Source organism: Triturus cristatus, chromosome 5_1, assembly GCF_964204655.1.
Source record: "Triturus cristatus chromosome 5_1, aTriCri1.1, whole genome shotgun sequence".
NCBI lineage: Eukaryota > Metazoa > Chordata > Amphibia > Caudata > Salamandridae > Triturus > Triturus cristatus.
In genome coordinates, this window is record NC_140587.1 from 600,257,887 (window position 1) to 600,285,577 (window position 27,691).

Consider the following 27,691-nt stretch of genomic DNA (forward strand, 5'->3'; position numbering starts at 1 on the left):
GCAGAGGCCAACGCAAACCCCACAAGCCCCACTGACCACCAGCAAGGAACAACGGGGTCGGGGAAGGCCAAGGAGAAGAAGACAGGGTGCAGACCGCAGGAAAACAAGACCAGCGTCACGGAGGTGACAGAACACTACCAGCAACTGACCCACAATCAGACTATCTTGAATGCAGACAGAGTGTTGAGGAGGCCAAGAGGTGCTGGCATGATGTGGAAACCTAAACCAGGAACAAACCCGCTGCCAACAGGAAGGCAGCAACGGCGACAGGAGGTGGGAGTCCTGCGCCACAGGAGGAGCTGGAGGGAATGGAGGCCAGTCATCAGTGTGGAGACGGTGCAAGGAGTTGGGAGTCTGGACACAGCTCGATAGGACCTGACACAACAACAGGGTGAGGATCTAAAAGGAACTGGGGGACGGGGGGAGATGGGCACAATGGCACACATGCGCAACAATGTGTAGCACACTGCATAACCACAAATACCCAGGGACATGTCCCCCATCCCCGTGGCACACTGCAGCACACACACATAGCAATCACAGCACATCCCATGACAATGTGGCACAAAATGCAACACCGACACTGCAGAACAGGGGACACAACTGGGTCCGCCCATGCGCAGAAACAGGCCAATCACATTGGACAGAGCAGAGAACTGTGAAATGCATATGTACGGGTACAACCTCACATCAGTCATGTAGTTTAAATGTCCACTCTCCCAACTCAAATTGGCAGCATTGCAAAAACAGTCATGATGTACATTGTCACACAGTCTGCATGTCCACAAGAACAATGTCAACATGCATCTCCCCTTCACATTGCAGCGGTACAAACAACACCTCCAGCAGGTTACACCAGACAACCCATTGGTGATGTCGGAGACGACCACTACACCTTCGACACCGACGCCCTACAACAGCCCATGGGCATCCCACGCAACCCACCAACAGGACCAGGGCAGACAACCCACTTAGAGGAGAACCGAGCCCCTGCAACAGACCACACAGCATGAAGCACCCGCAAGCACGGCTGGCACACAACACTTCACCGACCCACACATGGCACACCAATGCCAGGTGTCAGAACGCCAAAAGGAGATGGCGCAACAGGTGCGGTTGTGGTCCGAACCCATGGAAGGCGAAACAGAACACATACGTGGGTGTCCATTACCCTTCAGGGACCACGTACACCCCACAAAGGAGACCCACACTGCCATAGAGACACATGCAGATGCACATTCCCAGTACAGAACCACGGCCAGGGGCACGCACATATCAGTCACACACCCATGTTGGCTCTGCGTACGACAGCATAGTCTACTTCCCTTACAAATTGAGTGGGTGACGACAAAGCTACATGTCCAAGCTCTAACCCGCTGCCTGCAGTGGCATGTCTGCCTCCGCTGTGCACAGCACAATGTAATGTCGTAGGGCCCAGGGTCCTCATGCATACAAGACCACAGGCACACACGAGATATTATGTCAAACTGGCTACGGGCACATGCGCCCGGCCCCTTTATTGGCAGGGCCACATGAACAGTGATGTCTGTGCTGGATGTGTGTGGGGTGGGTGCAAGCCAGCCCTCAGAGAGTTGTTGGTGCTGGCAACAAATACAACAGTTAACACAATGAATACGGAAACTGACAACTCCAGCATTACAGCGAGACTGCGGAGCATCATGGAGGTAGCCTGAGCAAGTCCAGAGGGCACACAATGAGCAACCAGAAGTGTGAGTGAGATGCAGCGCGCTGAGTCTGGGGCACCAGGTCTGAGCGCGCTCATGTGAAGAGAATGTCTAGGACTCTGTCCCTTTGGGACCTACATGATGCAGCTGCAGCGGGGGGGTGTCGCACCGGCATCATCTTCCTCATCGTCATCCCAGGTCTCCCAGACCGCCTGAGGTGACTTTGCTGCATGAACCCACCACAGTACATAACCAAGACAGTAATGGATGATGATTCGTGGTGTACTGAGTCAGTGGCACCTGGAGTGCTGAGCAGGAGATCAGGCAGAAGATGGCATCCACGACATGTGGAGGCAACTCCGTCAGTGTGCCAGTACGACCATTACGACACAGGCATTTTGCGGTTCGAGTCCTGGCGGTGGTGGCGTGTGCCTCCTGAGGTGATGCGATGTCCAGGCTGGTCAGGACTCAATTTGATGTGTGAACTCTGGTGGGCCGCAGTTGAGGCCAGAGGCTGAGCACAGCGCAGGGCCACAGACACATGGCGTTGATGACCCTAAGGCCATCGCTTCAGAGGCCATCCAATATCTCGGAAGAAGGGGTCCCGGACATGACCAGCACAGAGCTAGTGGTCCCGAATGCACTGCGGCTGGCACAGGCACCCAGCCACGGGACGGTGACTTGCGGTGCAGTCAGATGGGCCATGCGACTTGAGCGGGTCCTCATCAATGTCCGAGGTGTATGTTGCGGAAGGTTGCGGGGGACAGTGGAAGGTGTCCTCCAGGGCATGATGCAGAGGGTGAAAGCTGTCCGGAAGCATCAAATGGAGGGGTGGAATGCCACGGCCTCATTTTTGCCACAAAGTCAGTATCACCACCATGATGGCAACGACATCCCCAAGTCATGGACTCAGTCGCCACCAAAGTCCAACCAGAAAGTGTCCATGGGTCTCGGGGAATAGACACAGTGGCACCAGGACTGAAAGGGGATGCAGTCTGCGTTGAGGCCTCAACAATGACATCAAGTCAGCCATAAATAAATCAAGGCTGAATTCAAATTTGCGTGCGACCTTATTTGACCGCAGTGTAGGCCGGTAGTAGCGGTCAGCAAGGGCCCACAGCCACGTGTCATTGGGATGCTATGCACATGGTTGCTGCCACCTCATGGAAGGGAGTACAGTGAAGTAGAATCTTCATTATTGTGTGTACACAGACATTGTATGATCAAGACTCAGTTCCTAATGTGTGACCTACTTGTCCATACTGTAGGCCGAAGGCAGCAGTCAGCAGGGAACAAAAGACATGTGTCATAAGAATGCCATGCACAGAGTTGGTGGCACCACATCGAAGGGAGTACAGTCATATAGAATCTGCAATGAACATATGTACTCTGCCATCGTGTAATCAAGACTCCGTTCCAAATGTATGACCTACTTGACCGTGGTGTAGGCTGGAGGCGGCAGCAGAGTACGTCAATGAGAAAGGACTAAAGCGGGTCTGTGTCGTGGAGGCCGTGATGGTCTGAGGAGGCTTCCAAGGTCGCGGGCCTCAGGCTTGGAGCTTGTGCAGGCACGTGGTGGGCCCTCCTTGACACACACCGGTGTTGGAAGGAGATCAGTATGGGCTGGCTGCGTAGGGGCGGGCCTGACAGGTTCGGGGTCCAGGGAGCTGGGGTACGGCAGGCGCACAGGATCGCAGGCAACTCCTCTCATGAGGGTGTCGTCAGCCTCATGGCGTGGTGAGACATTGGGCTTTCCGGAAGAGTACCACGCCCCGAGCTATGTGCTTTTTATTCACACCCCTATGCTGGCCTGGCGTACACTGGGCCATCCCACTCCGCTCACGCTTACAGGGGGATGTAACAGGCAAAATTTCTGCAAACTCCCACACTGGCTGGAGTGACCAGGTTGTGTCCACTGTCCACTACTCTACATACACCAGAGGTGTATGTCGCCATGGATATGGGTGTGTTCTGCATACTGTGGTCTGTCCAGCACATCTCCGCCACTCTTGGCATTGTGTACTTTCCCAATCATGGTTCTCCTGCATCCTTCACACATGCCTGGTTGCCACCTCTCCCCACATTTGGCTAGTGTGTGGCTGAGGTGCCATGCCGTTGATGGCTCATGTTCATAGCTTTCCCAGGTTACCATTGTGAGTTGTTCTGTCCTGTCTGGTGGGTGGGCATGTTGTTTTGCATGCTGGTTGTGATTTTGTGATGTGTGCATTGCCAGAGTTGTGAGTTGCATGGTTGTGGAGTTGAGGTGAGTGGGGTGTTCATTTAGAACTTGCCAAGGGGCTGTGCATTTCCCTTGGTGCCATTTTGGGAACTCTGGTTGCTTATGGACTGTCAGAGGATGAAGGAATCATGCACACTGGCTGGGTATTTGGAGGCGACTTCGGTTGAGGTTCCACGGTGTTCGGATGTTGCCTGCACATTGTGATTGTGTGCTGTCACTGTGTCACCAGGGGTACAGGTAGGACATGTGCGCTGCGGATTGCCCCCAACATGTGCATGCATCCAGCTATGGCATATGGTCCATGTTTGGTCTCCAGCAGATCCTGCGCATTGTGTTGGACGTATAGGGACTGGGGTACCTGGCTGATGGTGATGTCCAGGACAGGTGCGAGGGACTTGGATGTGGCTGTTTGTGAGATTCCTCCGACTCTGGCGGGTGTTGGTTGGGGGGTACCAGGGTTCAACAGGTGCAGCACAGCCAGCAGTTTTGTGTGGGGAGGGATGTTGGTTGTCCGCTGTGTTGGTGCCGTCGGCCTGTTGGGCAATGGTGGTCAGGATGCATACGATGGTTGTCCTTTTGAGCCTGTGGTGGGCAATGACATTGTCAGGTGTTGGGTCTGTGAGGCTGGTGCGTTTCCTGGGGGTCTGCTGTCTTTGTCTGCGCTGCCTCTGTGGTGGTCCAGGTGGGGGTTCCGGGTGGGGTCCTGGTGTGGTGGCGGTGGGTGTTGTGGCCCTCTTGGGTGTCCGAGCCACATGACCAGTGGCTCCATGGCATCTGTTGCCCTTCCGATGTGGCTGTAGGCTGGGCTCCCTTTTGTGGTGCAGGCTGTCGTCCGACTTTGCACCAGGTTTGAGCAGGTGTTAGTTTCCAGGTGCTAACGTGCCTTATAGCCTGTTTTGTGTTCTTATCGCCGATCTGGCTGGTCTTTGAGAATGTTGAGGTGTGGTGTTGTCACGGCTTTTCGCATGGGAACGCCTACTCTGCATCTAATTAGCAATAGTTGCAGGGGTCATCTGTGGTGATGTTTTTTTGCGGCTGCTATCGCGGGTATACTGGTGTTGTGGGCTGCTAACACCAGCTTGTGATTGGGGTGATAAGTTTATCGCAACTTTGGCTGCGATAAAGTGCCGTTAACTCGACAATAGATCCTTGTGAATATGACCCTAGATGTATCCAATTTATACGCTAGTATACATCACAAAGATGGGGTCAGAGCCATGGAACACTTTTTGGGCACTAGAGCCACTGTTTTTTTTTGAGATAGCAAAATGCTAACCAGTATGACCAAATTTTGTTTAGAAAACTATTTCTTCACGTTCCAACAACAAGTATATCAGCAGATCAGAGGGGTGGTGATAAGGGCTAGCTTTTCTCCAAGCTATGCTTGCCTCCATATGGGGTGGTTGGAGGAAATTATTCTAAATACCTCCCTCTCAGAAACCATGGTTGACCATGTAGTAAAATGGTTAAGGTGATTTGGCGAGGAAGTACGCAAAGTGCAGTTGACTTTGTAACAAACATCAATATCAACAATATCAACTTGCACTTTACACATAGTATCAGTGAAACCTCAGTCTGCTTTCTAGATGTGGAAGTTTTTATTGCCAACAACCGATTAGAGACCAAACTACACCGCAAACCAACACCATCTTACAAGCGACAAGCTTCCATCCTAAGCACACCATATACAGCATTCCATATGGTGAAATGTTCAGGATGCGAAGAATATGCAGCAGAGAGACAGATTTGCTTAGTGCACAGGCAGAATGTAAGGCACGATTCCTAGCAAGAGGTTATTCCCGAGAAAACTATTATACAGCTATTCGGAAAACCAGGGATCAGTGCAGAGATGACTTACTATTCAAAGCATCTGACCATAAGTCTAAAACCCCACAAAACATGCATACAATGTCTAAGGACAGCAACACTAACCTTATCCTGACATTCAGTAAGCAGAGGAATAGCCTGTGCAGTATAATCAGGAGAAACTGGCACATGGTTGTAAATGCTCCAATTGTGGGTGACATGCTCCCAAAGAATACAACCATAACATTTAGGAAGGCACCGTCCACTAGTGACTTTTTGCTCAGTTGCATTCCGGATTTATGTACCAGTTCCAGCTGGCGTTCAAAAGGGAAAGGGTTCATCAGATGTTCCTCATGTCGTGCATGTAAGATTGGCATTAATAAAACATCCTACTCCATGCCTTTTAAAGAAAAAACAACAACAATCCAAAAACTTCTAACATGTCAAACTGAATTTGCCATCTATGTGCTGGAGTGCTCTTGTGAACTACGTTACGTGGGAAGCACGAAATTGCAGGTTCACAAGAGGATTCTCCAGCACTTAAGAGCCATCGCAAACTTGGATTCTACATATCCTGTGGCCCGCCACTTCAGAGAAGTCCATAGTAGTAACCTGGAGTATTTGAAATACTTTGTAGTGGACTCAGTTCTCCATATAGGACAAGGTGGCGATAGGGAGGCAGTTCTTAGAAGGTTGGAGACCAGGTATTTTCTTGATTTTGACAGCAAAAGCCCACATGGGCTGAATACAACTGAGGAACTTTACACATGCCTATAATAGTTCCTGTTTGTGATGTTATAGCAGATATATATAACAGATAATGAACAAAAAACACAATGAAAGGCGATAATCCCGTAGTAGACAATAAGCACTTTTGCACATTTCATAGTAGATATGCTGCATCCTCCAATCCCTGCACCCAACATTTCTTTTGCTTTTTTAAAACAATGTTTTAAAATAGCATGCACATGGGACGTTTTTGCGACTAAGCACTTTCGGGTAACACCAGGACTAGGTGGTCTTCACTTCAGCACTTTGCCCTTTCTCATGATGCATTTTGTAATTTTAGGAGAATAGATGTGCCCACTGTGGCTGTACTAACCATTACATTTTCACTCTGGTGCACAGGCAATTCATGTTGAGCAGTCATCATAATAAAAATGCACGCACTAAAACACAGGAACCGAGATGAAATTAGAAGGGCAAAATACATGTATTAAACTGCATTTGCATTTTATTCGGTTTTAGTGTTCTAAATTGCATTTATACAGCATTTTATTATACCGTATTAATACATACATCATATTTATATGTATCATGTTTATTTGATTGTGATTGCAGCCAGTTAAGAAAATTGTGTAATGGTAAAATCACTGTTATTTGCATCATGGCATTGAAACATGACGTTAGTCTGTTTTCCACATTGTTTTTGCACATGTCACTTTAAAAGGAGGAGGGTTCATAGACGCGTCATGTGATCAAGGCCTGCGAAGTCCAAAATGCGTCATGGCGGCAAGCTGATGGTTTTGTAAATAAACAAAATTGCACCAAGGAAGTGGAGTCCATTCCTGCTATTGTTCCATGTGGCATGGGAACTCAGAAAACAAGGTTTCCAGTGATATATAGATATAGATATAGATATATATATATATATTTTTTTTTTTTCTTCAAAGATGCCCATGCAATGAGAGGCGCACTCCTCCAGCTGTTGGTTAACAAACCCTTTATTTAAATGAAACAGCGCTGCAAATTCGAATTTTGTATCCATGTGGCCTGACGCGTTTCAAAGCAGTCGTGCTTCTTCCTCAGAGGCCGTTTGTCAGCACATCAAGTTCAGGGTCCCACAACTCCTAGCGTTTCTGCATGCATTTATTGGCCTCAGGTGTGCCTCTTCTAGTAGTTTTCGCCATGCACGCTGGGACTTGTGGTCTCAATACCCCCATTAAACACCTCCAGTGGCTGTGTGCTTGGCAAACCAGTAATGGATTACTCATCGCCCTCCAGTTAGCGTCGGATTTGAAGTTCTGTTCCTTGCTCTAGTAACAGCTGTGCCGTTGCTGAACCAGACAATGCCGGTAAGACGATCCCCAGCACAGTGTAGGGGGCGGTGCGATCTCTCCGCGGCTGGACTTGCCACGTAGAATTTTCTTCAAAGATGCCCATGCAATGAGAGGCGCACTACTCCAGCTGTTGGTTAACAAACCCTTTATTTAAATGAAACAGCGCTGCAAATTCGAGTTTTGTATCCATGTGGCCTGACGCGTTTCAAAGCAGTCGTGCTTCTTCCTCAGAGGCCGTTTGTCAGCACATCAAGTTCAGGGTCCCACAACTCCTAGCGTTTCTGCATGCATTTATTGGCCTCAGGTGTGCCTCTTCTAGTAGTTTTCGCCATGCACGCTGGGACTTGTGGTCTCAATACCCCCATTAAACACCTCCAGTGGCTGTGTGCTTGGCAAACCAGTAATGGATTACTCATCGCCCTCCAGTTAGCGTCGGATTTGAAGTTCTGTTCCTTGCTCTAGTAACAGCTGCGCCGTCGCTGAACCAGACAATGCCGGTAAGACGATCCCCAGCACAGTGTAGGGGGCGGTGCGATCTCTCCGCGGCTGGACTTGCCGCGTAGAATTTTCTTCAAAGATGCCCATGCAATGAGAGGCGCACTCCTCCAGCTGTTGGTTAACAATCCCTTTATTTAAATGAAACAGCGCTGCAAATTCGAGTTTTGTATCCATGTGGCCTGACGCGTTTCAAAGCAGTCGTGCTTCTTCCTCAGAGGCCGTTTGTCAGTAGGGGTGGGCGGAATTCGCGTAATCGCGTTACGCAAATCTCCGCGAAACGGTAAAAAATCTCCGCGAACACGCAGAAATTCCGCGAACACGCAGAATTGCTTGTTCGCGATACTTTTTTCCTGTTCGCGATCGCTATTTGCGTGCTCGGGGTGAAATATCTCGCAAACACGCATATTGAGAACGCGAACAAGCAAAAAATTTCGCGAAGTCGCGGAACGCAGATTTTTGGGCAATTTCGCGTTCTCCGCGGAACGCGAAATTACCCAAATTCCGCAAATTCCGCGGACGGAACGGAATTTACCGCCCAGGCCTATTTGTCAGCACATCAAGTTCAGGGTCCCACAACTCCTAGCGTTTCTGCATGCATTTATTGGCCTCAGGTGTGCCTCTTCTAGTAGTTTTCGCCATGCACGCTGGGACTTGTGGTCTCAATACCCCCATTAAACACCTCCAGTGGCTGTGTGCTTACTGGAGGGCGATGAGTAATCCATTACTGGTTTGCCAAGCACACAGCCACTGGAGGTGTTTAATGGGGGTATTGAGACCACAAGTCCCAGCGTGCATGGCGAAAACTACTAGAAGAGGCACACCTGAGGCCAATAAATGCATGCAGAAACGCTAGGAGTTGTGGGACCCTGAACTTGATGTGCTGACAAACGGCCTCTGAGGAAGAAGCACGACTGCTTTGAAACGCGTCAGGCCACATAGATACAAAATTCGAATTTGCAGCGCTGTTTCATTTAAATAAAGGGTTTGTTAACCAACAGCTGGAGGAGTGCACCTCTCATTGCATGGGCATCTTTGAAGAAAATTCTACGCGGCAAGTCCAGCCGCGGAGAGATCGCACCGCCCCCTACACTGTGCTGGGGATCGTCTTACCGGCATTGTCTGGTTCAGCGACGGCGCAGCTGTTACTAGAGCAAGGAACAGAACTTCAAATCCGACGCTAACTGGAGGGCGATGAGTAATCCATTACTGGTTTGCCAAGCACACAGCCACTTGAGGTGTTTAATGGGGGTATTGAGACCACAAGTCCCAGCGTGCATGGCGAAAACTACTAGAAGAGGCACACCTGAGGCCAATAAATGCATGCAGAAACGCTAGGAGTTGTGGGACCCTGAACTTGATGTGCTGACAAACGGCCTCTGAGGAAGAAGCACGACTGCTTTGAAACGCGTCAGGCCACATGGATACAAAATTCGAATTTGCAGCGCTGTTTCATTTAAATAAAGGGTTTGTTAACCAACAGCTGGAGGAGTGCGCCTCTCATTGCATGGGCATCTTTGAAGGAAAAAAAATATATATATATATTACCTACTGGCAGTCGCCAGTAGGTAGTTATAGTTAGGACCTATTTTACATAGGAAATCCGCAACATTCTATTTGGAATAACGTTAGCGCCGATTGACGAATCTTCGCAAAATTTTCCAAACTTTTGGCCAGCTCCGGTCCCATCCTGAAAATTTCACGGTGATTCGTCAAGCAGGGTGCCGAGAAAAAAGGGGGGTCCCAAACGCATTTTCCCTATGCATTTTGCCATATGACCTGTTGACCCAGCTACTGCACGAACTGCTGAACGGAATTACACCAAATATGGCCGAGGTAGTCCTCAGTTCAGACTCGTGCCTTTTGCTTAAATGGTGTTAATCCGTTCAGTAGTTCCTGAGAAAATTAGAGTTAAAAAGATAGATATATCTGGGCGGAGCCTAACCACACATCTCATCGTGAGATCTGATTGGCTGTCAGTACTTCATCCAAGAAGTGTTGGCAGCCATCTTGGGACCAATATACATGATAGCACCTTATTAAAAAGCATTGCAGTTAATAGAAGATTTTAAGACTTTAGTTACATTATAAATCATTTGTTGATGGTATCATTCTCATTTTAGGAATTGTGGTGTGTTCTAAGGTGATTTTACCATGTGAAAAAGCCTTCTGCTGTGATATCATGAATCATGTTTGAGAGAAAACTATTTTCTCATGCTTTTCCCACAGAGGTTTGGAATGTGATCTATAAGCTAAACTGAGAGCATATTTTCTGTAAATTCACATTATCTTTCTCAGTCATGTGAGAATGAAGTCTGACATTCTCAGTAAAACATGTACATCCTACAAGGGCAGAGACTGTCAGTTGATTCCTTTGTGTTCTCCTGCAGCTTCCCAGAGTGTTCTAAAGAACAACTAGAGCGCTAACAGTCCTACTTATGACAAACGTATTGAACACCTGAAGCCATCTTGATTGGAATAAAGTGGTAACTCTTAAAACATTTAATTTAAAAAGGAACAAAATGAGGGGGTTCACTTTGCCATAGAAAGTATGATTAGTGCTGCAGAAAGAAATTAGGGCACATTTTGAGTGACTTCTCAAATCCTCTTCTATTTTATTAAAAAATTCTGACATGCAGACTGAAACATGCACTTTCAATACCAGCAGGAGACTTCCCTGGTGAGCAGTACCTTTACTACAGTGATCTAATGAGCAACTAGAGTGCTAACATTTAGAATGTATGGCAAATGTGTGACACATCTGAATGCCTTCTTGATGGAACCAAAGTAAAAAACTGAAAGTATTTTCTACTGAGGAGACTGCAGTAAATGAGGAAATTAGGAAACTTCATAACAAATAAATCTCCCAAGATGGCCACCAGAGACAAAAGAGCCCAAATGTAGCCCAAATATCACCCAGATGTAGCCCAAGTATAGCCCAATGACAGAATGTCCCAGAGTGTTCTTAAGAACAACTAGAGCGCTTACTGTCTTACTTATGACAAAAGTATGGCACACCTGAAGCCATCTTGATTGGAATAAACTGGTAACACTTAAAACATTTAATTTAAAAAGGAACACAATGAGGGGGTTCATTTTGCCATAGAATTTATGATTAGTGCCGAAGAAAGAAAAATTAGGGCACATTTTGAGTGACTTCTCAAATCATCTTCTATTTCATTAAAAAATTCTGATATGCAGTCTGAAACATGCACTTTTAATACCAGCAGCATACTTCCGTGGTGAGCAGTAGCTTTACTACAGTGATCTAATGAGCAACTAGAGTGCTAATATTCCGAATTTATGGCAAATGTGTGACATATCTGAATACCTTCTTGATGGAATCAAAGTAAAAAACTGAAAGCATTTCCTACTGAGGAGACTGCAGTAAATGAGGAAATTAGGAAACTTCATAACAAATAAATCTCCCAAGATGGCCACCAGAGACAAAAGAGCCCAAATGCAGCACAAATATCACCCAGATGTAGCCCACATGTAGCCCAATGACAGAAGTGTGCAAAACACTTATTTGTTATGTATTTGCAGTTTTATATAGTGCAGACTTGTCAGGTATTGGAGTGCTTTACATGAGCACTGGTTACATCACACAAGATCAAATTCATTTTGGTTGTAGACAGGGGGAGATTAAGTGATTTGACAAAAATCACAGAATGTTGATCTGAAGCAGAAACTCCAACCTGGTTCCCCAGTTGCAAAGTCTGCAGCTCTGGAAGTAACACCACATCCTCTCCCATAAGTGCAACATTTAATCAAGTGGTCAATTGGATAAAAAAACATAAAGATTACAAATAATTTAAAAGTTCTTTGTCGCTATTTGAAAACTCAGAAAATATGTCCTCATTTTAGTTTTTTTATAGCACTAACCATAATTTTGATGCCAATAAGACCCTCTCATATATGTAATTTCTAAAGGAAATGCTCTAGGTATTACAGTTTTGATTACATCAAGATGACGTCAGGCATTCCACACTTTTGTAATAAATATAGAATCTTAGCAATCTAGTTGTTCATTGGGATACTGTTGAGAGGCCAGGGGCACAGACTCTGAAAATTGAAGGCAGGTAGGAGAGTGCAGAAGCAACAATTTGACCACACTGGGCAGGCAGGAAGGGCAGTGGCAGCACAACAGACTATGGAGGGCAGTGGAAAGGGGGGCAGGGGCAACAAACCAACAATACAGGACTGGCAAGAGAGGCTGTGGCAATATATTAGACCATTGTGGGCAGAAGGAAGAGGCAGTGGTAGTTCAACCATACATGCCAACAGACCCGTTTCAGCCAGGAAACGTCCAATGTTTTTAAGCTCAAATGGGCTTTATTTGATCTGTCTCCTGTCTACAATCTCCTCTTTTTCAATGTAATTCAAAGGGGAAAATCAATACCCCAGTTTTTTTCAAAATCTCCCTCTTACCAAGTTCAAAATGTTCGCAAGTATGGTACACTGGATCATGGTAGGCAGGAGGAATTGGGGTAGGGACATGGACTCGGATAACAGAGGACAGGAGGGACATGGAGAGGTGCACAACACTGACCCTACAGGGCAGGCATCAGGGTTTGCAGCAGCACAATACACCACACAGGGCATGCGGGACGGGAGTGCAACACAACAATCCATAGAAAGCAATAGGGAGGTGACAGGACCATGCACAGAGAACAGAGGGGAAAGAGGCAATGGTAGCTAGCTGACCATAATGGACAGACAGGAGAGAAAGCTGCAGCATAACAGACCATAAAGGGCAGGAGGGATGGATCAGGGGCATTGGAACAGACAAGCCAGGAGGGAGGGAATAGGGGTGTGCACATGGAAATAGAGGGCTGGGGGCAAGGGGGCAGGGCAGGAGCAGCAAGATGACCATGGAGGTCAGGCAGGATGGGCACTAGAAACAAGACACACCATGGAGAGGAACAGTGAGACTATGATGGCATACACACAGACCATGGAGAGAAGGTGGGAGGGGGTCAGGGGCAGCTAGCTGACCACACAGGGAAGGTGGGAGGGGCCATGGTAGCACAGAAGACCATGCATGGCAAGCGGGAGGTTTAGTGTCAGCACAATGGCTATGATGGGCAAGAAGGAGGGTGCAGGGGCATGCACAAGGACCATGGAGGATAGAAGGGAGGGTCAGGACCTGGGTACAGACAAGAGAGTTCAGGGGAAGGGGCCTCACAACAGACCGCGCAGGGCAGGCAGGAGGAGCACTTGCAGCACAACAGACCAGGGAGGGCAGAAGGGTGTGGCAGTAAAATGAACCATGGAGGACAGGAGGAAGGAGATAGGGGCATGGCATGTGGACAGGCAGGGTGGGAGTGGCAGGGACAGGTTACAGTCACCTGACAATGCTAGGCAAGTGGGAGGGGAGTGGCAGCTCAACGGAACACTCAGGGTAGATAGGAGTGGCAGGTCCATGGAACATGGTGGGCAAAAAGGATGTAGCAGGGGCATGCACAAAGACATCGGAGGGCAGGGGGAAGGAGAATAGGGGCAGCAAGCTAAGCACAGAAGCTAAGCAGGAGGTCAATGATGGGCCATAGAATTGGGCAAAGGTGGGCAGGAGGAGTGGACTGGTACATCATGCTAAATGGAGGGCAGTGGCAGCACATCAGACCATGAATGGCAGGAGGGAGGAGGCTAGTCCATGGATTCAGACAACAGAGGATAGGGAGGAGGTGGATGGGGCAACAAGCTAACTGTTTAGAAAAGGTGGGTATTAGGAACTTTATTGTTTTTAAAATGTGTCTGCGCGAACTACTTAAAATATGAACAAGTATGCAGCATAATCTCACTTTTATTCAGGAAGAAGAGGACGTTTGTGACTGTGACTCCGGGCTCACTTGGCAGAAACACCCCATGACCCTCCACCCCCCATCGCAAAAAGTAATGCCCGTGAAAAGGGTAGGTGGACGCAGTGTTATATAGAACATTTTCCTGAGAGCACGATTGAAAATGAAAACTAGATATAGTATATGGTATAAACTATGCACCAAAAAGTGTGATATAAGATGAACCGGGGCGTGAAATATAATATGCAATACATTGTGCGCAATGACAAATTCATTGGAGAGCGCGAGATAGCACAGGCACTAGCGCGTGCTATGCACCTTGGAGTGTAATATGCACAGGGCAGTGTTGTGTAACCTAACTAGTCTCTTAAGTTGTAATATAAAATATGTGCTGGGGAGTGTAACGTTGCTTATGCACTGGGACAAAGATATGGATCCCAGATTGTAATATGAATGGCATAGCGCTGTACCTTATAACATAGGCATCGAGGAAGGCACGTTAGATGGGGCAATATAAACCGTGGGAAGGCAAGTGTGGCATGACATATGCACGGGGTGGTGTTACAGTGCACATGGGCTAGAGAGTGTCATAGCATATGCACTAGCTGGTGGAATACAACACAGAGGTGTGTGGCACTCGGCGGGCACTGGTGGGTGCAACACAGCATTGGGCTCAGCCAGGAGCATGCTGTCACTCTCAAGTGAGGTTTGTCTCCTTTCCAGAGAGTAAAATAAAAAGTATTACACATACGGCGGTGGATGTGTGTTTTATTAACCGTGAGGGGGGTTTCTTGCATAGTTTGGTCCAATTTTTGTCGAATCCCCTTTGAATGGCTTGGTGTGCATGTGTATTCAATGTGCCCGTTAATAGCTACCCATGTTTGTATAAATAAACAACAAGGGTGTCTACTTGGAGAGTACCCACCGACGGGGGCGCCGGGATTAGGCACGGTAGGGCGTCAGACACGTCAGAGCTTCACTAGCGGTGTAAATACATTCCATGTGGATTCATTGTATGCATAGTCGCCTTTTAATGAATATCACGCAAATCGTCATGGTGATAGGTACATACGGTTTGTCCAGCATGTCCTAGGTGTTTCTATAAATATATATATATTTTTTTAAATAATAAAAAACAAAGGACGGCCCCGGGGGATGGGGTCCTCTGGGCCATAAGTGGCCTGAGGAGGAGGGCAACGCAGCCCCCCTCCTAAAGAATAATAAAAAAAAAAGGCCATGACCCGGGGGTTGGGGTGCCCGGGCCGATTAAGGCCTTGGGAGGGGGGCCATGTGGCCCCCTTCCAGATTTATTTTTTCAGCTAAATAAATTAGGGTTCAGGCCCTGGGGATGGGGTCCCCAGGGCCTATAAATTAGAAAAAGAAATGGGGCCACACAGCCCTCCTTCTTAAAAAAATAAAATAAATAAAAGACCAGCACTGCGCCGGAGGCCACGCCCCCTCCTTGCAGCACTCTGCAAACGCGCCCCCTGGCCAGTTGTAAGTTGGGGAAGTAATTCCCCTTCAATACTGAGGGTCCCTGAGGGCCAACTAGCCCAACAGGTATCTCCAGTATGCGCCAGGGAGCTGCGTTACAGACAGGTGTTCTGAGGCCACGCCCCTTTTTACACCTCTATGCAACACAGCTCTGTGGCGCTTACTGGAGGTACCTAGTGGGCTAGTTTGACCCTAGGGACCCTTAGGATTCAAGGGGACTTAATCTCTCAACTTAGAACGGGCACAGGGCGTGTTTACACAGTGGTGAAGGGAGGGGACGGGGCCTGAGGTGACGTGTGCAAACACGCCCTGTGGCGCGTTTTAAGTTGGGGAAATAATTCCCTTTCAATCCTGAGGGACCCTGGGGGCCAACTAGCCCACCAGGTGCTTCCAGTAAGTGCCACTGCTCTGCGTTGCAGAGAGGTGGTGCAGGCCGTGCCCCTTTTTACACCTCTCTGCAATGGCGCTTACTGGACGTACCTAGTGGGCTATTTTGCCCCTAGGGACCCTCAGGATTCAAGGGGACTTAATCTCCCAATTTAAAATGGCCATAGGGCGTGTTTACACAGTGGGGAAGGGAGGGGACGGGGCCTGAGGTGATGTGTGCAAACACGCCCTATGGCGCGTTTTAAGTTGGGGAAATAATTCCCCTTCAATCCTGAGGGGCTAACTAGCCCACCAGGTGCTTCCAGTAAGCGCCACTGAGCTGCGTTGCAGAGAGGTGGTCCAGGCCGTGCCACTTTTTTACACCTCTCTGCAATGCAGCTCTGTGGCGCTTACTGGAGGTATCTAGTGGGCTAGTTGGACTCTAGGGACCCTCAGGATTCAAATGAACTTAATCTCCCAACTAAAAATGGCCACAGGGCGTGTTGACACAGTGGTGAAGGGAGGGGACGGGGCCTGAGTTAACATGTGCAAACACGCCCTGTGGCACGTTTTAAGTTGGGAAAATACTTCCCCTTCAATCCTGAGGGACCCTGGGGGCCAACTAGCCCACCAGGTGCTTCCAGTAAGCGCCACTGCACTGATTTGCAGAGAGGTGGTCTAGGCCGTGCACCTTTTTACATCTCTCTGCAATGCAGCTCTGTGGCACTTACTGGAGGTACCTAGTGAACTAGTTGGACCCTAGGGACCCTCAGGATTCAAGGGGACTTAATCTCCCAACTTAAAATGGCCACAGGGCATGTTTACACAGTGGGGAAGGGAGGCAATGGGGCCTGAGGTGACGTGTGCAAACACGCCCTGTGGCGCGTTTTAAGAGGTAGTTTTAATCCCCTGCCCTATTATATACTAGGGGCTTACAGAGGAGGTCATGCTAATCACAGGGGGACCCCAACGCATAGTGTTCCCTAGTGTATGTAGGTGTTTTCACTGTATTCTCAGTGTCTTTTAACATAGCACTGGCTCTAGGACTGGTCAGTCAGACTCAGTTACCACCAGTATCCGTCTGAAAAAGTTGAGGGTACAGGATGATTTTGCAACAAGGCTTCTTTCTGCTCTTCGGTTTGTTCTTTCTGCACGTGTTGGACAGGCCACACGAAGGGCTTGCTCCCTCCCCGCATGACAGGGCCCAAGCCCCGGCCCGCCAGGCGTGACCCACGAGAATCACCCGCACCCCGTCTCCCGACGGAACTCCTGCCCTCGGACCTCCATGTATCACGGGCCCAAGCCACCACCGGCTCCCTCGGCCGGGTCAAGCCGCCATCTTGGGCCCTGCGCCACGAGGCCGCGTGGCCTCCACCCGACCCTAACCCTGGGCCTGGCCGGCCCCGACATCCCGGCACCACCATCCACCCAGGAGGTGAGCGAACCACTTGGCAGGCCAATGGGAGAACGAAGCGCCAAGGACTCTCCCCCGCCAGGTGACGATCGCCTCCAGCTCCCCCAGGCACCGGCTCCACCCCCCCGCTGGGTGTCTGGACACCTTCATCCCGGACCCTCCGACCTCCAAGTGCGAGGGTCCGGACATCAAAGGGCACCTGCCCTATAACTGGAGCAGCTCCGGAGCAGGAAGGCAGTTGTATCCTGGAGTCGAGAGACACCGAGAGAACTCAGCCTTGACGGACTACTGGCGCTGCCGTAGCCCTATCTTGTGAACTATCGTCCTGCCTGCTGGCGCTGCCGCGGCCTTCTGCAACATCCATCCTCGTTGGGACCTGCTGGCGCTGCCGCGGCCCGTTGTAACGACCACCTTCACCGGGACCTGCTGGCGCTGCCGCGGACCGTACATCGACCATCTTCACTGGGACCTGCTGGCGCTGCCGCGGACCGTGTATCGACCATCTCCACCGGGACCTGCTGGCGCTGCCGCGGCCCGTACCAGCTAGACCACCAAGCTCGAGGATTGTGAGCTACCCACCATACCATCTCAACTACCAGACTGGTAACCAGACTGTCCCGCTACCCCCTTTTCCCATCTTGAGAGACTTGAATCGAGGGGACCCCTGAGTCCAGACCTCCTTGTACCTTTTCATCGTACCTTAAGAAGTGCTTATAAAGAACGCTAACTCATCTCCTTGTGTGGTATCTGTCTGTGGGGGGGAAGTTATTTGTCTGTACGATCGCTGGAGACGGCTCTCCCCGGAGACCTCTCCCCTTGTCCTCGGCCGACCCTCCCGGTCCGTCTAACATTGGTGGCCAGCGGCGCGATCCGAATCAACGCGTAATCGTACAGAGAGTAGCTCACCCCACGACAAAACCACGATGTCAGCCAAAGATAGCGGTTCCACTGAAAAGTTCCAAATGGATAAGCTGGAAGAATATAGCCACCGCGAACTTAAACAATTCTGCATGGAACTAGGCATTGCTACCACCGGCCTGAGTACCAAAGATGATTTGAAGCGCGCCCTTGAGTCGTGGGCAGAAACTGGGATCGCCGGATCCTCCGACCAAGACAGTGTTGCACCAGAGGGGAACGCCACGGCTCCCGAGGAGCGGGGAACGGGCCTCTCGCAGGAGGAGATCCAGGAAAGAGAAAGGACCAGATTACACGAGTTGGAAATGGCACGACTCAAGATGGACGGTGAACTAAAGTTAGCCGAGCAGAAACTAAATCTAGAGCATCTGCGGCTCCGAGAGGAACGAGAAGAAAAACAGAGACAGAGAGAGCTTGAGGAAAAAAGAATAACACTCGAACACGAGCGCAAACTGGCGGAAATAGAACTTCGGAAACAGAATAAAGAACCGGGGGTGCCTGAGCGACCGCACACCCCAGGGGCAACCGAGAAAAAAGTCCACATCCCCAAGGATGTTGTCCGAGAGTATGTCCGAGAAGACGACATACAGCAGTGGTTCAAAGCCTACGAGATCGCCATGACCTCCCACCGGATCGACCGGAGTGATTGGGGAGCCGGACTATGGGGGAGGTTCGTCAACGAAGGTCGCGATGCCCTGTTGCAGCTCCCAGATCACCAAATGTCGCCCTACGACCACATGAAGGCTGCCCTCCTCACCCGCTACGGCCTCACACCCGAGATGTACCGCCAGAGGTTCAGAGATTGCACCCGGATCCCGGGTACAACTTGGGTGGAGTACGTAAACTATTTCAGCCGAGCCTTCGAGGGTTGGATCAAGGGGAGCCATGTAACGACCTACGAACAACTCTTTAACCTTATGGTATGGGAACACCTGTCGAACAACTGTTTCGTCGAGCTCAGGCAGCACCTCCTCGACAGTAAATTGACTGACCCCCGGCAGCTCGCCGCTGAAGCTGACCGATGGGAAAGCACCCGAGTGGGCCGGAGAGGATCACACGAGCAGAACCGAAGCAACCAAGGCCAGCACCGTCCTCGGGGAGGAGGAGGAGGCCAGGGGCGAGGGAGAGACACCCTCCCGGCAACACCTGTGGCCAGCACCCCGCCCCCGGCCGGCCGGGGAAACCCCCCGATGCGTCCAGGGTTCCGAGCCAATGTCACGTGCCACCGATGCCAGCGAGTCGGCCATTACGCCAATGACCCGAGCTGCCCGCAGAACCAAACGCCCAAGCCCCGCCAGGTAGCTGCCGCTGCCCTGGGGGAAGAACGACTATCAGAGGAACAGGAAGAGTATGAGCCGGCCCAGCAAGAGTGGGAACCGGCCGCCATGGTTCTAGCGTGCCTAGGGGGAAAAGACATAGTCCCGCGGGCTCCCCTACCCGCCAACACCAGGAAATACGGTCAGTGGGTGACCATTAATGGGCATCGGGCCGAGGCCTTACGTGACACAGGCGCCAGTGTGACGGCCGTCCGCTGTCACCTGGTGAAACCCGAGCAGATCCTGCCGAACATTCTCTGCCCCGTCCGCTCAGCCGACAATTCCGAAAGTCTGTGTCAAATGGCCTGCGTCCCCTTCGAATGGGGAGGGGTCTCCGGCCTGTTGAAAGTGACAGTCCGGGATGATGCCCCCGTGGACTGCCTCCTGGGGAATGACCTTGAGAGTTCCCCGTGGGCCACCGTCGAGAGAAGAGAGCACCTGGGGATGCTGGGCCTCCCGGACTGGGCCTGCGTAACCACCCGGTCCATGGCCGCCCGTGCCGTCCCCCGACCAGAAGAACCAGAATGGCCAGCACCTCCGCCCCCGGTCGCCCCAGTAGAAGACAACGACGAGGCCAACCCCCCGGAACCAACGACCGAAGGGGACGCGCAACCCCAGGACTTCCCCGGCCTGGCTCAGTGGCGTCAAGAAGGGGGGCCCACCCAAGAACAGTTCCGCCAGGAGCAAAAGACCTGCCCCTCCCTCGAGGGACTCCGCCAACAAGCCAGCGCCCAGAGCGCAGGGGACTCCACCGGAACTCACTGGGTCTACTGGGAGAACGACCTGCTATACAGCGAACAGAGAATCGCAGAGCTAGGGGCCGGTCGAGTACTGGTGGTACCTCTCCGCTTCAGAGACTTCCTGCTCAACCTGGCCCACGATGTCCCCCTGGCTGGACACCTGGGCCAAGACAAAACTTACAGTCGCCTAGTGACCCACTTTTTCTGGCCAAAGATGCGGAACAACGTCCTGAACCACTGCCGGTCCTGCCCCACGTGCCAAGCCAGTGGGAAGAGCGGCCGTAAGCTGAAAGCCCCTCTGCAACCCTTCCCAGTGGTCACCACCCCGTTCGAGAGGGTAGGAATAGACATTGTGGGGCCCCTGGACCCCCGCACGGCACAAGGACATAGGTTCATTCTAGTACTGGTGGATCACGCCACCCGCTACCCCGAGGCGGTGCCTCTACGAACTGTAACAGCTCCGGTGGTTGGCCGGGCCCTAATGGGGATCTTCTCCCGAGTGGGCTTCCCCCGAGAAGTCGTCAGCGACCGAGGCACGAACTTCATCTCAAAATACATGAAGTCCCTCTGGCAACAGTGCGGGGTCACCGACCGATTCACGACCCCCTATCACCCCCAAGGGAACGGACTAGTGGAGCGATTCAACCGCACTCTCAAGGGGATGATTGGGGGATTGGAAGAGCCCCTCCGTCGCCAGTGGGATGTACTACTCCCGTGCCTCCTCTTCGCCTACCGAGAAGTTCCCCAGAAGTCCCTCGGTTTTAGCCCTTTCGAACTCCTGTACGGGCACCCTGTGCGAGGGCCCCTCAGCCTAGTCAAAGAAGGTTGGGAGATGGCCCCCCTAAAGACCCCTCCAGACGTCTTCAAGTACCTCCTGGCCCTACGCAATCAGACCCTGCGCTTCAGGGAGATGGCCAAGGCGAACCTCGAGGCCAGCCAGGAAGACATGAAGAGATGGTATGACCACAATGCCTCCTCCGTCGAGTTCGAACCTGGTCAACAAGTGTGGGTGATGTCCCCCACCGAACCATGTGCCTTGCAAGATAAGTGGACGGGGCCCTTCAAGGTGGTCGAGCGCAAAAGCCCCGTCACTTACCTCATCGACATGGGGACCCCCCGGAACCCCCTTCGGGTCCTCCACACCAACAGACTCAAACCACACTTTGTGCACTCAGAACTCAGCCTCCTGATGGCTACGGACAGTGGGGCAGAGGAGGACTCCGAACCCCTCCCGGATCTCCTGAAGACTCAGGAGAACGACGGTTCCGTGGACGGGGTCCGGCTCTCCGATGCCCTCACCCCAGAGCAACGCCAGGGCTGCCGGGACCTCCTGCTGCGGTTCGCTTCACTGTTCTCCCTCACTCCCGGGGTCACCCCTTGGTGCTTGCACGACGTGGACACCGGGGACAGTCCCCCTATCCGACACCGGGCCTACCGCGTACCAGATCGGGTACGGGCCTGCATACAAGAGGAAGTGGCCAGAATGCTCACGATCGGGGTCATCGAGCCCTCGGACAGTCCCTGGGCCAGCCCGGTTGTATTGGTCCCCAAAGCCGCTGCCCCCGGCACCACACCTGAACTGAGATTCTGCGTCGACTACCGGGGCTTGAACGCTGTCACCCGAACCGACGCCCATCCTATCCCCCGAGCGGATGAATTGATCGACTGGCTGGGGGCCGCCTGCTACCTCAGTATCTTCGACCTAACAGCGGGCTACTGGCAGATCGGTCTCACACCCCGGGCTCAAGAACGGTCCGCCTTCTCTACCCCCGATGGCCACTACCACTTCAAGGTCATGCCCTTCGGCACGAAGAACGCCCCCGCTACATTTCAACGTCTTGTGAACCAGGTCTTGGCGGGGCTCGAAGAGTTCAGCGCTGCCTACCTGGACGATATCGCTGTATACAGCCGCCACTGGTCCGACCACCTCCTCCACCTCCAGGAGGTCCTACAGGCCCTCCAGCGGGCCGGCCTCACGATTAAGGCCGGCAAATGCCAAATTGGTCAAGGGTCCGTGACCTACCTGGGGCACCACGTGGGAAGCGGGCTGGTGGCCCCACTGCAACTTAAAATTGCTGCCATCCAGTCCTGGCAGCCCCCCGTCACCCAGACCGAAGTCCGAGCCTTCTTGGGGCTCACCGGCTACTACCGGCAGTTCGTGAGGGACTACGGCAGCATTGTGGGGCCCCTCACGGGTCTCACGTCCAAAAACCAACCGAAGCGGATTAACTGGACCCCCGATTGTCAAGCGGCCTTCGAAAAGCTGAAGGCCGCCCTGTGCACCGCCCCTGTGCTCCAGGCCCCCGATTACAGTCGGGAATTCGTGGTACAGACAGACGCCTCCGACCACGGCATCGGAGCGGTTCTTTCCCAAGTGAACCCCGAGGGTCATGACCAGCCGGTGGCCTTTATCAGCCGACGTCTCCTGGCCCGAGAACAGCACTGGAGCACAATCGAGAGGGAGGCCTTCGCAGTGGTGTGGGCCCTCAAAAAGCTCCGGCCCTATCTCTTCGGTACCCACTTCCGGGTACAAACCGACCATAGACCCCTGCAGTGGCTGATGCAGATGCGGGGGGAGAACCCAAAACTATTGCGCTGGTCCATCTCCCTGCAGGGAATGGACTTCACCGTGGAGCACCGACCGGGCCAAGACCACGCCAACGCAGATGGCCTGTCACGCTTCTTCCGCCTCGACGAGGAGAGTCCCCAAGAAGATGGGTGACTCTCCCCGCCTTCAGCTGGGGGGGACGCATGTTGGACAGGCCACACGAAGGGCTTGCTCCCTCCCCGCATGACAGGGCCCAAGCCCCGGCCCGCCAGGCGTGACCCACGAGAATCACCCGCACCCCGTCTCCCGACGGAACTCCTGCCCTCGGACCTCCATGTATCACGGGCCCAAGCCACCACCGGCTCCCTCGGCCGGGTCAAGCCGCCATCTTGGGCCCTGCGCCACGAGGCCGCGTGGCCTCCACCCGACCCTAACCCTGGGCCTGGCCGGCCCCGACATCCCGGCACCACCATCCACCCAGGAGGTGAGCGAACCACTTGGCAGGCCAATGGGAGAACGAAGCGCCAAGGACTCTCCCCCGCCAGGTGACGATCGCCTCCAGCTCCCCCAGGCACCGGCTCCACCCCCCCGCTGGGTGTCTGGACACCTTCATCCCGGACCCTCCGACCTCCAAGTGCGAGGGTCCGGACATCAAAGGGCACCTGCCCTATAACTGGAGCAGCTCCGGAGCAGGAAGGCAGTTGTATCCTGGAGTCGAGAGACACCGAGAGAACTCAGCCTTGACGGACTACTGGCGCTGCCGTAGCCCTATCTTGTGAACTATCGTCCTGCCTGCTGGCGCTGCCACGGCCTTCTGCAACATCCATCCTCGTCGGGACCTGCTGGCGCTGCCGCGGCCCGTTGTAACGACCACCTTCACCGGGACCTGCTGGCGCTGCCGCGGACCGTGTATCGACCATCTCCACCGGGACCTGCTGGCGCTGCCGCGGCCCGTACCAGCTAGACCACCAAGCTCGAGGATTGTGAGCTACCCACCATACCATCTCAACTACCAGACTGGTAACCAGACTGTCCCGCTACCCCCTTTTCCCATCTTGAGAGACTTGAATCGAGGGGACCCCTGAGTCCAGACCTCCGTGTACCTTTTCATCGTACCTTAAGAAGTGCTTATAAAGAACGCTAACTCATCTCCTTGTGTGGTATCTGTCTGTGGGGGGGAAGTTATTTGTCTGTACGATCGCTGGAGACGGCTCTCCCCGGAGACCTCTCCCCTTGTCCTCGGCCGACCCTCCCGGTCCGTCTAACAGCACGTTATCCTTCTTCCTGCACTTTTCTTTGTCTTTGAGGAATTCTGTTGCTTCTTTCTGCATTTCTTTTTTTTCTTTCTGTGCGTTTTTCTTCTTTCTTCACATGTCCTATCTCTGTAGGCATAGTTAGAAATTAGCATTTAAAAAACCTTTGAAATTCACTGAAAAAACCATAGGTTTCAGGCACGTTATAGTTAGGAATTAGCATTTAAAAAACCTTAGAAATTCACTGAAGAAACCATAGGTTTCAGGGGCGTTATAGTTAGCTGGACTTTTCACTCGTAGAAAACTATTGAAATTCCCCCGTTATAGTTAGTTCAGCTAACTATAACTCGCGCGCCCGCAATGCACTGCTTATGACGTCACATATTACATCACTCATGACATGGTCAGTGACATCACTGATGACATCTCAAATGACATCACTGATGACATCACTGATGACATCATCCAGTGAATGTGGTTTGGTTCGTTATTTAAATATGTATTATATATAGCAATTTGCATTGAAGAATGAGTGGCTATATAAATATAAATATGTGGATGGAGGATTTAGTAGCAGTGTGATTGACTGTTTACTTGACTAATTCATAGTGTCTCACTAAATATATTGGATAGTGACTAAACTGTGTAAATATCTGTATCACTTTGTCAGTTGTTGTGTAAACTGCTGCACCAGTTGGTTACTAGCTACGTGAAAGTCTATATTATTTATTGAGTAGTTAACTGAGTATTTGTATGGGAGAGTGAATGTGTGTGTGGTTCGGTGGGGGGTGTGTGACTGCCCAAAGATGTGTGAATAGTTGATTCAGTAGGTATATGAAGTTAAAACTACATGTTATAACAGTTGTTTGGGTGAGTGAATATCTTTATCGGTGTGGAGATGAGCAAATATATGGCTCAATGGTACATGTCCAACAAACTAGAAAAATTAAAGCCAGCGTATGTGTCAGTTGTTGTATATAAATAAGAATACATAAGACTCAGTGATTGTATGAGTGACTGTATGGATAACTGTATAGTTGTAATAGTGATTTTATAACACACTAAGTATGAGCTATTATCTATATGAATAGATGAAGTGGTGTTTTTATACGTCTATAGCTAAATAAAGGTGCGTATGATCCATTGTTTGCATAAGTGAGTAGGATGACTTCATAAGTGATTAGGATGTGTGCTGGTGTGCAATGTCGATATAGGTGTATAAGTATATTTGATAGTGTTCTATTGATCATTGACAGCATGTATGAATGAATCTATAGGTAAGTGATTAGATGTGTGTATAGATCTAGAAATCACTGAGTGGGTGTTTATAAACTTGTATTGGTGTGTCCATGGTTTTAAATCGGGCACTCTGTATTTTACAGTGAGTGATGAAAGCTTATACTAGTGTATGATGAGGTGTATCTGATTTTCACGTCGATTATGTCATCAGTGATGTCATTTGAGATGTCATCAGTGATGATACTGACCATGTCATGAATGATGTAATATGTGACATCATCAACAGTGGATTGCGGGCGTGCGAGATGTAGTTAGTACAACTAACTATATCGGAGGAATTTCAATGGTTTTGTTCGAGGGAAATGTCCAGCTAACTATAACACCCCTAAAACCTATTGGGGCATATCAACAAGGGCTTTATCTCTGCTTTTTTGGCTTTAAAAGCCAAAAAAGCAGAGATAAAACTAGCGCCCTATCAACAACAGGGTGCTAACACGCAAATTTGCATGTTAGCACCCTTTTACTCTACGCTTCCCCTTACATCTCTAATGAGATGCAAAGGGGGCGTTCCAGAGTAAAATAATAGAAGAAATGTCGCTAAGCGACATTTCTCCTATTATCAAGAATGTCGCTAACCCTGTTAGAGACAAAAAAAGCAGCGCTAACCGCGGTTAACGCTGCTTTTTTACGTCTGCTAATTTTCAGACTTAGCCATGATATCCTATGGAAGGAGGATATCATGGCTAAGTTTGCCTGTCCCTATCAACAAGGTAACGTGTGATTATCGCTGGGTTTCCAGCGATAATCTCACGTTAGCCTGTTAGCGTGTAGATTTTTATCGCTATTGAGATAAGCGTTGCTAATAGCACGCTATCTCAGCGATAAAAATTCACGCTAGCTGGCGATAATTATCCTCACGCTAAGAGCGCTGAGCGATAATTATCGCCGGTTGTTGTTGATATGCCCCATTGTTTTTTGAGTGAATTTCTAAGGTTTTTTAAATGCTAATTCCTAACTATATCAGGCCTGAAACCTATGGTTTTTTCAGTGAATTTCAAAGGTTTTTTAAATGCTAATTCCTAATTATATTAGGCCTGAAACCTATGTTTTTTTCAGTGAATTTCAAAGGTTTTTTGAATGTTAATTCATAACTATATCAGGCCTGAAACGATGGTACTTTAAGTGAATTTCAAAGGTTTTGTAAATGACAATTTTTAATGTATTAATTGTTATACTGATTTTTTTTATACTGATTTACTACATTTTTTAAAATGTTTATTTTTAGATATTTTATTTTTTTAGTTACATTATACATTACAATACAAAATATACTTTCTCAGAATGAATTACTTTAGTTTAAATACTTTGCAAATAGGCAATAGACTTTTAAGTACAGTAGTTACAGTTGTTGCAATGGGCAACACAATTTGAAACACAAAGCAACATTGAGCTCAATGTGAATTTCTAGTCAAATGCAATTAGTTACTTTATGGATTACTTTTCTAACCACAGGACTGGATCCTAGATTCAGTCCTTGGACATCTCCTGTAAACAGTTGAGTAAAAGCGTTTTGGTTACAGTAGTGAGTTTTATGGATTATTATTGTATTTTAAAAGTTGACCCATAGAAAATGCTTCACATAGAAGCACCAATGTTATCCTATGGCAGAAAATTCACTTAGCAGGTAAGTGGTGTTATCGTTACTTTTTCTTACTCAGCGGTGGATCCTGGATCCTGCACATGTGAATCTCCTGTAAACAGTTGAAAGAATGTGTTTAAGTCATACAGACGATTTTTTAGGAATATTTTTAGTTTGTGAAAATAGACACTTAGAAACTTTTCTGCTTAAAAGCACACAATGGATTCCTATAGAAGGAAATAGAAGTTACTGTTAAGTACGCTTAAAATTACTTTTCAGGGTCAGTGCTGGTCTAAAAGATGCAGCACTGGGTTCTCTCCTGATAACAGGTGAGTACATCGGAATTCGTAGTTCGGCTGATTTTAGAGGAATATTTCTATGTTTCAAAAATGGACATTTAGAAACTTTTCTGCTGAAAACCACACAATGGATTCATATGGAAGGAAATACAAGTTACTGGTAAGTACGCTTAGAATTACTTTTCAGGGTCAGTGCTGGGCTAAAAGATGCAGCACTGGGTTCTCTCCTGATAACAGGTGAGTAAATCGGAATTTGTAGTTCGGCTGATTTTAGAGGAATATTTGTACATTTCAAAAATGGACACTTAGAAACTTTTCTAGTGAAAACCACACAAAGGATTCCTATGGAAGGAAATACAAGTTACTGGTAAGTATGCTTAGA